Genomic DNA, 10,010 nt, shown 5'->3' with positions numbered 1-10,010 from the left:
AGAATCTTAGAAAGGAATCTGAGTATGCTAGCCTATCAGGAAAAAGAAGGGATGGACCTCTTTAAAAACATTGTATCCAATTGTAAGATAGAGATGCTTATTTTATTTCACTTTTGAGTTTCAAATTGTGTATTTGGGGGTCTGACATGTTGCCATGGTCCAACTGATGTTACTGCTTCCAAAATGTCCTTGCCCTGTTCTATCTTATTATATCACGTAAACTCTAAATAAAGTTTGTATTTATGACTGAAAATTTAAGACAGCTATTTATGAAATGTTCTATGAAGAATGCCTATTTATGTTTTCATTTCTTTACTGTATTTTTATGGCCATATAGCTTATGTGATAGATTAGTTAGCAACAGAGTCAGTAAATATATATTTAGCAATTTACTATGTTCAAAGAGAGCAATATGCTAAGCATCATGGAACATAAAAATGATCTTAAGCATGGTTTGTCCTCAAGACATCTGATCATTATAGGAAAAAATAATTTAAGACAGAAGTGGGATTGATTCCCATTTAAGGAACTGCCACCAAAAATTGCACACAAATTTGTTCCCTACCCGTATGTTTGTTTTCTGTCCTATGGAAACAAGATATTGATGATAATTATCAACAAAGCCTTGGCAAACAAACTTCCTTCACAATTATGTAAAATATGTAAACACAAAAAAGGGTTAAAGCCACAGAAGAAATTGTATGTCTCAAAACCTTGGAATTAGAGTTTGTTTTTTATTATGGGATTCTAGTTCCCCAAGGAGAAATAAATCAGAGACATTCGTTTGGGTTCATTATCACTTTCCTAGTTGCATTTTTAATTGAAGTTTTTATTCAAATAATTGTAGAATCACAAGTAATTGTAAGAAATATTATAGAGATATTTCCAAGTATGTTCTATGCAATTTTATCACATCTAGGTTTGTATGTCCACCAAGACAGTTAAGATACTGAAAATCTCCATCATCACAAAGATCCCTTGTATTTCATTCTTATAACCACATCAACCTTTCCCACCCCTTCCTAGCCTAGAACAACCAATTCTAAAATTTACTCATTTCAAAAATGTTATATATACTGAATCATTCAATATATAACCTTGTAAGATTTTTTTTTCCTTACTCAGCTAATTCCTTGGAAATGCATCCAAATTGTGGCATGTATCAATAGTTTCTTTTTATCACTAGGTAGTATTCCATGCTATGTATGCACTAAAATTTGTACAACCTTTCATTTGTTGAAGGAAATCTGGGCTGATTATAGCTTTTGGTTATTACAAATAAAGCTGCCATAAACATTCATGTACAGGATTTTGTGTGCTCACAAGTTTTTATTTCTCTGGGATAAATGCCCAAGGGTACAATTGCTGGGTCATTTGGTAACTACATGTTTATTTCTATAAGAAACTGCCAAAAATGTTTTCCAGAGTGGAAATTTTGCATTTCTATCAGCAACGTATGAATGACCTATTATCTATGAATGCTTGCCAGCATTTGGTAGTGTAAAATTTTTAAAAAATATATAAACCATTCTGATAAATATATACTGATATCTCATTGTGCTATTAATTTACATTTCCCTGATGGCTAGTGGTGTTCACCAGCTTTTCATATGCTTATTTGACATTTGTATATTCCCTTTAGTGTAATGTCTCTTTATGCCTTTTGCCCATTTTCCAGTTAGATTACTATTAAGTATTAAGATATTTCCTTTTTTTAAGCATTGAGATTTCTTTATATAATCTACAGAATTTTTAATAAATGTCTAGTGAATTAGCCTTCTCTTATTGCTATACCAAATTACCACAGAAGTAGTGACTTAATACAAATTCATCATCTTACATTTTGGAAGGGCAGAAGCCCAAAATGACTCCAGAAGGAACCATTCTGGAGTCTACAGGGGGAAGTCTATTCCTTGACTTTTGGAGCTTTTAGGCCCTTGCATTCTTTGCACTGGGATATTACTGCACTATCCACTTCCACCATCACATTGCCTTGATCCTATCTAGCTCTCTTGGGTGCCTCTTGTAAGAACCTTTGATTACATTGGTCCTCATTTCCTGCATCACATCTGTAGTCTCTTTTGCCATACAAGGTAACATTCACAGGTTCCTGGGATTAGAACACAAATATCTCTGTCGGGGAAATTATTCAACCTACCACACATGACTTGCAAATGTTTTCTCCAAGTCTATAGCTTCTCTTTTCAATCTCTTTACATGGACCTTTAAAGAGTCTAGCCCCAAATACTATTTTCTCTCATGTGTTTTTCTAAAAGTTGTATAATATTACATTTTCATTTAAGTCCATGATTCATTGTGAATTAATTTTATATAAAGTGTGAAGTTTAGTCTGAGGTTGAGTTTCTTGTCCATGGATATACAATTGCCCCAGTCTCATCTGTTGAAAAGACTACCCCACTTTCATTGAATTGCCTTTGCACCTTTGTCAAAAATCATTTAAGTATATCTGTGTGGTTTTATCTCTGTATTCTTTGTTCTGTTCCATTGATCTGTGTGTCTGTCCTTCTGCCAATATCAAAAAGTCTTTTTCATTTCTATAGCTATAAAGTATAGTTTAATATTGAATAAAGGGATTCCTCTAGCTAGATTCTTCTTCTTTGGAAAGATTGTTTTTATTCTAGGGCCTATACCTTTCCACTGTAGAATGAGCTAGTCTGTGCCTGCACACACACACACACACACACACACACACACACAAACCCAAACCCCCCCCCCCAAAAAAAAACAAAAAAAAACAAAAAAACAAAAAAACCCTTACTGTGATTTATATAGGAATTGCCTTAAGTGTATATGTAGATTTTGGGAGAATTGACATCTTTACTTCATTGAGTCTTTGAATCTGTGAACACACTATGTCTCTCTGTTTAGGTTTTCCTTGATTTCTTTCATCAGCATTTAGTAATTTCCAGCAAAGAATTCCTGAATATGATTTGTTAAATGATATGTAATTATTCCATTTTCTTTGGAGCAATTATAAATAGTATGATGTTTTTAACTTCACTTTCCATATGTTCATTGTTACTGTTTAGATATATAATTTTACCATTGCTTTTATATCTTTTGACCTTGCTGAACTCACTCATCAGTTTTAGCAATTTTATATTTTTTTGTATAGGTTCCTTGTAATTTCCTGTACAGACAATCAAGTCATCTGCAAATAGCAACAGTTTTATTTCCTGATTTTCAATCTATGTACTTGTATGTTTTTCTACTGCCTTATTGCACTGGCTAGAACTTCCAGCACTATACTGAATAAGAGTAGTGACAGTGGACAGCTTTAACTTATTCCCAATCTTAGAGAAATACATTCAGTCTTTTATTATTAAGAGTGAACTTAGCGGTAGGGTTTATTAAAAAAAAAAAAAGTCCAGGAGAGTCCTGTCTGTTCCTAGATGGTTGAACATTTGTTATTGTAAATATATGTCGCACTTTCTAAAACTCTTTTTTGCACATCAATGGCTATGATCATCTAATTTTTCATCTTTAGCTTGTTATGGTGAATTACATTGATTTTTGAATATTGGATAACTAGGAAAAATCTTAATAGATCATAGTGCATACTTCCATTTCTTCATTGCTATTACAGAATAAAGCAATTGATTTTTGTATTTTAACATATCCTTCAAACTTGCAACAGTGATTTGTTATATCCAGGAGATTTTTGGTCAATTCTCTGACTTTCTACATAGATGATCATGTTATTTGTGAACAGGGACAGTTTTATGTTTTTCTGCCTGTGCTGTATACCTTTTATTTCCTTTTCTTGTCTTATTTCATTAGCTGGAATTTCCAAGACAGTGTTTAAAGAAATACGTGAGAGGAGATATCCTTGCCTTGTACCTAGTCTTAGTGAGACTGTTTCCAACCATTATGATGTTAACTATAGGTTTTTGTAGATATTCTTTAACAAGCTGAGAAAATTCCTCTCTATTCCTAGTTTACTAAAAGTTTTTTTTTTATAATTAATAGGTGTTGGATTTTGTCAAATATTTCATAGTATTTATTGATAAGATTGTGTGATTTGTCTTTTTTTAACCTGTTTTTGTAATGAATTACATTGATTGATTTTAAAGATTTTTGAATGTTTAACCAGCCTTACACACATGAGATAAATCCCATCTGGTTGAATGTATAATTCTTTTATATGTTGTTGGATTCAGTTTGCTCATATTTTATTAAGGATTTTAAAATCATTGTTTGTGAGAGCTATTGTCTGTAGTTTTCTTGAAATTTATCTGGTATTGATATTAGGGTAATGCTGGCTCATAAAATGAGTTAAAATGTATTCCCTCTGCCTCTATCCTCTAAAAGAGATTATAGACAATTGATATAGTTTCTTACTTAAATGTTTGATAGAATTCACCAGTGAATCCATCTTGGCCTGGTTCTTTCTGTTTTGAAAGGTCATTAATTATTGATTCAATTTCTTTAATAGGGGCCTAGTTCTTCTTGCATAAAGTTTGGCAGATTGTATCTTTCAAGGAAATGGTCCATTTTATCTAAGTTATCCAATTTGTTGGTGGAGCTGTTTATATTATTCCTTTATTATCCTTTTAATGTCCATGAGATCTGTAGTGATATATACTCTTTCATTTCTGATATTAGCAATTTGTGTCCTTTCTCTTCTTAGTTAGCCTGGCTAGAAGCTTATTGATTTTATTGATCTTTTCAAAGAAACAGATTTTGGATTCATTGATGTTTTCTATTGATTTTCAATTTTCAATGTCATTGACTTCTGCTCTAATTTTTATTATTTCTTTTCTTCCACTTACTTTGGATTTAATTTGCTCTTCCTTTTCTAGGTTTCTTAGGTATAAAATTAATTTCATTTTAGAACTTTCTTGTTCTCTATTATGTGCTTTTATTTAACTCTATCAATTTCCTTCTAAGCACTGTTTTCACTACATTCCACATTTTGTATTTGTTGTGTTTCATTTTCATTTAGTTCAAAATATTTTAAAATTCCTCTTGAGATGTCTTTTTTGACCATGTATTATTTAGAAGTGTGTTGTTTAGTCTCCATGTATTTGAGGATTTCCCAGTTACCTTTCTGTTATTGATTTCTACTTTAATTACATGATTTCTATTTAAAAAAAATTAAGGTGTGTTTTTTATGTTCTAGAATGTGTCTATATCAGTGAATATTCCATGGAATCTTGAAAAAAAAACATGTATTCTGCTGTCATTGGAAGGATGAAGTAGTCTATAATGTGCATTATATACAGTTGACTGATGGTGTTGAGTTCAACTATGCCATTGCTGATTTTCTGGCCGCTGGAGCTATCCATTTCAGATAGGAAGATGTTAAAGTCTCCAACTGTGATACTGGATTCATGTATTTTTCCTTGCAATTCTTTTTTTTTTTTTTTTTTTTTTTTTTGCCTTACATAGTTTGACACTCTGTTATTATATGCAACACATTAAGAATTATTATGTCTTCTTGGAGAACTTACCCATTTATCATTATGCAACACCCTGATGACTTTTTTTTGCTTTGAAGTCTGCTCTGTCTGGAATTAATTTAACTACTCCTGGTTTCTTTTGGTTAGTATTAGCATGGTATTTTTTTCTCTGGTCATTTACCTTTCATCTATGTTTGTCTTTGTATATAAAATACATTTTTTTGAGACAATATATAGCTGGGTTGTGGTTTTTTTTTTTTTTTTTTTTTTTTTTTTGCGTCCACTGTGACAATCTCCATCTTTTAATTGGTGTGTTTAGACCATTGACATTCAGGGTGATTATTGATATAGTTGGATTACCATTCTTCCTCCCATCCCTTGTATCATTATTATCACTCATTTCACCTATATAAAAACACTAGATAAATAGGTAGATAGATAGATAGATATAGATAGTAATATATATGGATAAATATACATAATCAAATAGATTGTCACTATTTTTATTTTGAAGAAACTGTTATCCAATAGATCAATCACAAATAAAAAAGTTTTTAACTTACCTTCATTTCTACCTTTACTCCTTTGGGGCTATTTCTTTATTTATGTAGACCCAAGTTTCTGATGTACATTATTTTCCTTTTCCCAACAGATCTTCTTTTAACATTTTCTGCAAGGCACATCTACTGGCAAAAATTCTCTCAATTTTTATTTGTCTGAGAAAGTCCTTATTTCTTCTTCACTGTTGAATAATAATTTCACAGAGTATAGAATTCTAGATTGGTGGGTTTATTTTTTTCTCTCAACACCTTAAAATTTTCATTCTACTCTCTTCTTGCATGGTTCCTAGTGAGTCTCTGTCCTGATATAATTCTTTTTTTTTTTTCGTTTCTCTATAGATATGCATCCCCCTCACACACACTTCTTTCAGGAATTTTTATTTATTTTTGATTTTCTGTAGTTTGAAATGCTATGCTGAAGGCAGTTTTTGTTTTTTGTTTTCCTGCTAGATGTTCTCTCAGTGTTCTGAATCTGTCATTTGAATGTCTGACATTAACTTGAGAAAATTCTGTTATTATTGTTTATCTTTTTCTTTTCCTGATATTCTTCTTATGTATATGATACACCTTTTATTTATGTTCCACAGTCTTTGGATATCCTGTTTTGTGTTTTTTCACCTTTGTTCTTTTTGCTTTTCAGTTTTTGAGGATTCTATTGATATAGTCTGTAGCTAAGAGATTCTTTCCTTGTCCGTATCTAGTCTACTAATAAAGTCATCAAAGGTATTCTTCATTTCTGTTACACTTTTTCTTTTTGATCCTTGGCATTTATTTTTGACTCTTTCTTAGAATTACATTTCCCACCTGTTCTTGCATGCTGTCTACCTCCTCCATTAGAGCCCTTAGCATATTAATAACATTGTTTCCCATTCTTGGTTGGATAGTTCCAACATTCCTTCCATGTCTGGGTCTGATGTTTGTTCTGTCCTTTCAGATTGTGTATTTTGCATTATTATGCCTTGTAATTTTTTGTTGGCAGTGAGACATTATTTACTGGTTAAAAGAAACTCTTGCACACTACTCTTATAGTGTGGGGTATCGGGTTAGGGAAAGCATTCTATAATCCTATGATTAAGTCTTTTGGTTAGCAAAGTGTCTAGACTATAAACTTCAAAAGTGTTTCTCATTGTTTTCCCACTTAGGAGGTACAGGATGGCTAGAATGGGATGCAGTCAGGTAAGTATTTCCCTTCCTGTGTGTCAATTTTTCTCTGATAATGACCCAGCTAGCTAGGCTCTAGTTAACTAGTTTCTCCTGAGGGCAGGCCTTGTTAAGAACAGAATGCTCTGTCATATTTCAAAATGGTTTCTTTTCACCTCCTCCTGCTGGAAGCCCAAGAGGATTTTTCTCCAATATTTACTGTCAAAACGTGGTTGAGCTTTTGGATGTAAATCTCACATATATTATGGGAATCCCCTTATGACTGGGTTCCTTGGAGTTTTTAATGTTCATAGTTTTCTACACTTTGTCATTAACAGTTCTTTAGGTACAGTTCCAGTTTCCCTAACTCTGGTTCCCTTGGTGGTTTTCCCTAGTGAGTCTCTGTTCTGATAAACTGTGACTCCCGTATTTGCCTGTCTCCAATCTTTTAACTAGTCATTTGTCCTGTGTCTTTCCTTCTCTGTAGGATGCAAGAACAGTTGCTTTTCAGTCTGTTCACCTTTTAATTTGTTTTAGGATGGAGTGGCAAGTTCCAAACTCCTTACAGGTGGAAACAGCTAATTCTTTTCATGTATTGTTGAATTCAGTTTACTAATATATTGGGGGATTTGTTGTCTAAGATCATGGGATATAATGGTCTGTAGTTATTTTTTTTTTATTGTATTTTCTCTTTTCCAGTTTTGGTGTCACAGTAATAATGAAATTATAAAATAAACTAGAAAATATTCCTTCTTTTTCTGGAAGTGATTATGTAAAATTGATGTTAATCTTCTTTATATGTTTAGTGGAATTCTCCAATGAAATCATCTGGGCATGAGATTTCTTTTTCAAAAGCTTTTTTAAGTTATGAATTTAATTTCTTTAGTTATTATCTGTTTATTCAGATTGTCATTTCATCTTGGTTGAGTTTGGTAGTTTACAGGTTTTAAGGAATTGGTCCATTTATTCTAAGTTGGCAAGTTTTGAATGTAAGGTTGCTTATAATATTCCCCTGTTCTTTTTTTTTAATGGATTCAGGGTCGGAAGTGATACCACCTATTACATTTTAAATATTGATGTTTTGTATTTTCTTTTTGTTTTCATATGTCTTGGTAGAATTTTATCAGTTTTATTAATATTTCTCCAAGAAGCAGCTTTTTGTCTATTTCATGTTTTCAATTTTATTCCTTCCTGGACTTGTTCTCATTATATATTTTATTCTGCTTACTCTAGCTTTATTTTGCTGCTATTTTTCTAGTTGTTTTTTCTGAGTTATCAACTGTGATTATCGATCTGAAACCTCTCATCTTTTCCCATATAAGCATTTGGTGCCATACATCTCTTTCCTACTTTGGCTATATCACATATTTTGATAATTGTATTTCCATTTTCATTTAGTTTAATGTATGTATCTATTTCATTTGAGACTCTTTTTGACCCATGGGTTATTTAGAGGTCTGTTACCTAATTTCCACATGTTTTGGAATTGTCCTGTTTTTGATTATTGATTTTTAATTTGATTTCATTAGAGTCAGATAACACACTCTTCAAAGTTTCAATTGTTTTAAAACTGTTGCATTTATTTTTTTTCATGTCCCAGCATATGGCTGTCTGGTAACTGTTTTAGATTTCAAGGCTTTTGATGGTAAATAAGATGTCATTCAAGTTGGAATCCTTCTAATGCCAATGTCTTATGTCTCCCTGTCTGATTTCAAGAAGTTTTCTTTGCCTTTAATTTCTTCCCTGGAAGAATCATCTCTCCTCTTTAGGTCTGCCTGGAGAGATGGCGGGCATTGATAATAAATGCACTGGGAAAAGCTGGTGGATTCATGGCTCCTGCTCCCTCCGAACTCAGTCCCCTGGTTGCCTCATTGTATCTCTTTTGCTCTCTTCCTTCCACTTACCTTCTTCCTTCTGCTAACTCAGACAAGAGACCACCCATTCTCTTTTGGTTGTCTTACACATTGTTTTCAGGATATGTGCTTGTGTTTAGAGCTAAAGAACAGGAAAAAATTAGGTCTATGCTTTTTAGTCTGAATGGGAAGTCCAGTCATAATTGCAATTTAGACCACGTTGTATTTTAATTGTTGCAAAATATGAGATTAATTAATGATTTATTTAACAGGTTATGTTATGTCATGATGATATTACAATATATTATAAACAAAAGCAGATATAAGCCAGTGTGTGTGTTATAGTCTCAAATTTCTAATTATATAGGCATATTAAACATTCAAGAAAGGAAATACATCAGAAATATTAAAAATAATTATTTCTAGACAGTGGATAATGGCTAATTTTTATTTTTCTAATTTTTTTGTAACTTCCAAATTTCCTGAGTGTGTATATTGTGCATGTTTATATTATTATCAGAAAACAAATAGAAAGCAAGACAATGGGAATCACTTTTTTTTTTTTTTTTAGAGAAGAAGGTGGAAATGGTAAGAGGAAGGCTGGCCAGTGCTATTAAGAATATCTTGTGAAAACTTCTGCTTTCAGACATTACCCTTCCAAAAGGAGGGTTCAGTAGAAAAGGGTTCATGTAATTATATCCTTCCCTGTAGTGGTGGGATAACTAAGCAACTGAAACAAACAAGTAAAATTAAAATAAAATGAAAGGAAAGAAAAAAAAGGAAAGGAAAGGAAAGGAAAGAAGAGATAAAAGAAAAAGAAAGAAAGAAAAGTCTCCCTCATGTAAAGAGCATGGATGCTAAAGGATTGTGTCATCCCAGAAAAAACTTACCGACCTGAAAAAACTTACTGCCTGAAAACATACAGACATCCCTTCAGGAAATTTTGTCATGTCCTACATTCTTTCTTTGCCTACTGCCTAGTTCCCATACGTAAAAATAGTTAACTCAGCAAGGTAGATAAACAATTATTCCAA

Source organism: Puma concolor, chromosome B1 (assembly GCF_028749965.1).
Source record: "Puma concolor isolate L17-30 chromosome B1, mPumCon1.1.hap2, whole genome shotgun sequence".
Classification (NCBI taxonomy): Eukaryota; Metazoa; Chordata; class Mammalia; order Carnivora; family Felidae; genus Puma; species Puma concolor.
Note: the sequence above shows the minus strand (reverse complement) of the source record.